Source organism: Anser brachyrhynchus (assembly GCF_964034855.1).
Source record: "Anser brachyrhynchus genome assembly, contig: SCAFFOLD_62, whole genome shotgun sequence".
Lineage (NCBI taxonomy): Eukaryota > Metazoa > Chordata > Aves > Anseriformes > Anatidae > Anser > Anser brachyrhynchus.
The window spans coordinates 799,387-803,324 of NW_027663681.1; positions in this window are offsets into that span (position 1 = coordinate 799,387).

The following is a 3,938-nucleotide window of genomic DNA, read 5'->3' on the forward strand; positions in this document are numbered from 1 at the left end:
CTGGACTCACTGCACTGCATCCCCACTGGTGCCAGTGCACTCTCTGGACTCACTACACTGCATCCCCACTGGTGCCAGTGCACTCTCTGGACTCACTGCACTGCATCTCCACTGGTGCCAGTGCACTCTCTGGACTCACTGCACTGCATCCCCAGTAGTGCCAGAGCACTTTCTGGAGTCACTGCACCGCATCCCAAGTGGTGCCAGTGCACTCTCTGGACTCACTGCACTGCATCCCCACTGGTGCCAGTGCACTCTCTGCACTCACTGCTCTGCATCCCCACTGGTGCCAGTGCACTTTCTGGAGTCACTGCACTGCATAACCACTGTTGACAGTGCACTCTCTGGACTCACTATACTGCATCCCCACTGGTGCCAATGCACTCTCTGGACTCACTGCACTGCATCCCCAGTGGTGCCAGTGCACTCTCTGGACTCACTGCACTGCATCCCCACTGGTGCCAGTGCACTCTCTAGAGTCGCTGCACTGCATCCCCACTGGTGCCAGTGCACTCCCTGGAGTCACTGCACTGCATCCCAAGTGGTGCCAATGAACTCTCTGGACTCACTGCACTGCATCCCCACTGGTGCCAGTGCACTCTCTGGACTCACTGCACTGCATCCCCAGTGGTGCCTGTGAACTCTCTGGACTCACTGCACTGCATCCCCAGTGGTGCCAGTGCACTCTCTGGACTCACTTCACTGCATACCTACTTGCGCCAGTGCACTCTCTGGAGTCACTGCACTGCATCCCCACTGGTGCCAGTACACTCTCTGGACTCACTGCACTGCATCCCCAGTAGTGCCAGTGCACTTTCTGGAGTCACTGCACTGCATCCCTAGTGGTGCCAGTGAACTCTCTGGACTCACTGCACTGCATCCCCACTGGTGCCAGTGCACTCTCTGGACTCACTGCACTGCATCCCCACTGGTACCAGTGCACTCTCTGGACTCACTGCCCTGCATCCCCACTGGTGCCAGTGCACTCTCTGGACTCACTGCACTGCATCCCCAGTGGTGCCAGTGCACTCTCTGGACTCACTGCACTGCATCCCCACTGGTGCCAGTGCACTCTCTGCACTCACTGCTCTGCATCCCCACTGGTGCCAGTGCACTTTCTGGAGTCACTGCACTGCATAACCACTGTTGACAGTGCACTCTCTGGACTCACTGCACTGCATCCCCACTGGTGCCAGTGCACTCTCTGGACTCACTGCACTGCATCCCAAGTGGTGCCAGTGAACTCTCTGGACTCACTGCACTGCATCCCCACTGGTGCCAGTGCACTCTCTGGACTCACTGCACTGCATCCCCAGTGGTGCCAGTGAACTCTCTGGACTCACTGCACTGCATCCCCAGTGGTGCCAGTGCACTCTCTGGACTCACTTCACTGCATCCCTACTGGTGCCAGTGCACTCTCTGGAGTCACTGCACTGCATCCCCACTGGTGCCAGTACACTCTCTGTACTCTCTGCACTGCATCCCCAGTAGTGCCAGTGCACTTTCTGGAGTCACTGCACTGCATCCCTAGTGGTGCCAGTGAACTCTCTGGACTCACTGCACTGAATCCCCGGTGGTGCCAGTGCACTCTCTGGACTCACTGCACTGCATCCCCACTGGTGCCTGTGCACTCTCTGCACTCACTGCACTGCATCCCCACTGGTGCCAGTGCACTCTCTGGACTCACTGCACTGCATCCCCACTGGTGCCAGTGCACTCTCTAGAGTCAGTGCACTGAATCCCCACTGGTGCCAGTTCACTCGCTAGAGTCACTGCACTGATCCGCAGTGGTGCCAGTGCACTCTCTGGACTCACTGCACTGCATCCCCACTGGTACCAGCGCACTCTCTGGACTCACTGCACTGCATCCCCACTGGTGCCAGTGCACTCTCTGGAGTCACTGCACTGCATCCCCAGTGGTGCCAGTGCACTCTCTGGACTCACTGCACTGCATCCCCACTGGTGCCAGTGCAGTCTAAGGACTCACTGCACTACATCCCCACTGGTGCCAGTGCACTCTCTGGACTCACTGCACTACATCCCCACTGGTGCCAATGCACTCTCTGGACTCACTGCAGTGCATCCCCACTGGTGCCAGTGCACTCTCTGGACTCACTGCTTTGCATCCCCACTGGTGCCAGTGCACTCTCTGGACTCACTGCACTGCATGCCCACTGCTGCCAGTGCACTCTCTGGAGTCACTGCACTGCATCCCCACTGGTGCCAGTGAACTATCTGGACTCACTGCACTGCATCCCCACTGGTGCCAGTGCACTCTCTGCACTCACTGCTCTGCAACCCCACTGGTGCCAGTGCACTCTCTGGAGTCACTGCACTGCATCCCCACTGGTGCCAGTGCACTCGCTGGACTCACTGCACTGCATCCCCACTGGTGCCAATGCACTCTCTGGACTCACTACACTGCATAACCACTGCTGACAGTGCACTCTCTGGAGACACTGCAGTGCATCCGCACTGGTTCCAGTGCACTCTCTCAACTCACTGCACTGCATTCCCACTGGTGCCAGTGCACTCTCTGGACTCACTGCTTTGCATCCCCACTGGTGCCATTGCACTGTCTGGACTGACTGCACTGCATCCCCACTTGTGCCAGTGCACTCTCTGGACTCACTGCACTGCATCCCCACTGGTGCCAGTGCACTCTCTGGGCTCACTGAACTGCATCCCCACTGGTGCCAGTGGACTCTCTGGACTCACTGCACTGCATCCCCACTGGTGCCAGTGCACTCTCTGGAGTCACTGCACTGCATCCCCAGTGGTGCCAGTGCACTCTCTGGACTCACTGCACTGCATCCCCACAGATGCCAGTGCACTCTCTGGACTCACTGCACTGCATCCCCACTGGTGCCAGTGCACTCTCTGGACTCACTGCACTGCAACCCCACTGGTGCCAGTGCACTCTCTGGACTCACTACACTGCATCCCCACTGGTGCCAGTGCACTCTCTGGACTCACTGCACTGCATCCCCAGTGGTGCCAGTGCACTCTCTGGACTCACTGCACTGCATCCCGACTGGTGCCAGTGCACTCTCTGGACTCACTGCACTGCATCTCCAGTAGTGCCAGTGCACTTTCTGGAGTCACTGCACTGCATCCCTAGTGGTGCCAGTGCACTCTCTGGACTCACTGCACTGCATCCCCAGTGGTGCCACGGCACTCTCTGGACTCACTGCACTGCATCCCCACTGGTGCCAGTGCACTCTCTGGACTCACTGCACTGCATACCCACTGCTGCCAGTGCACTCTCTGGACTCACTGCACTGTATTCCCACTGGTGCCAGTGCACTCTCTGGACTCACTGCACTGCAACCCCACTGGTGCCAGTGCACTCTCTGGACTCCATACACTGCATCCCCACTGGTTCCAGTGCACTCTCTGGACTCACTGCACTGCATTCCCACTGGTGCCAGTGCACTCTCTGGACTCACTGCACTGCAACCCCACTGGTGCCAGTGCACTCTCTGGACTCACTGCACTGCATCCCCAGTGGTGCCAGTGCACTCTCTGGACTGACTGCACTGCATCCCCACTGGTGCCAGTGCACTCTCTGGACTCACTGAACTGCATACCCAGTAGTGCCAGTGCACTTTATGGAGTGACTGCACTGCATCCCTAGTGGAGCCAGTGCACTCTCTGGACTCACTGCACTGCATCCCCACTGGTGCCAGTGCACTCTCTGGACTCACTGCACTGCATCCCCACTGGTGCCAGTGCAGTCTATGGAGTCACTGCACTGCATCCCCAGTGGTGCCAGTGCACTGTCTGGACTCACTGCAGTGCATCCCCACTGGTGCCAGTGCACTCTCTGGAGTCACTGCACTGCATCCCCACTGGTGCCAGTGAACTCTCTGGACTCACTGCACTGCATCCCCACTGGTGCCAGTGCACTCTCTGGACTCACTGCACTGCATCCCCAG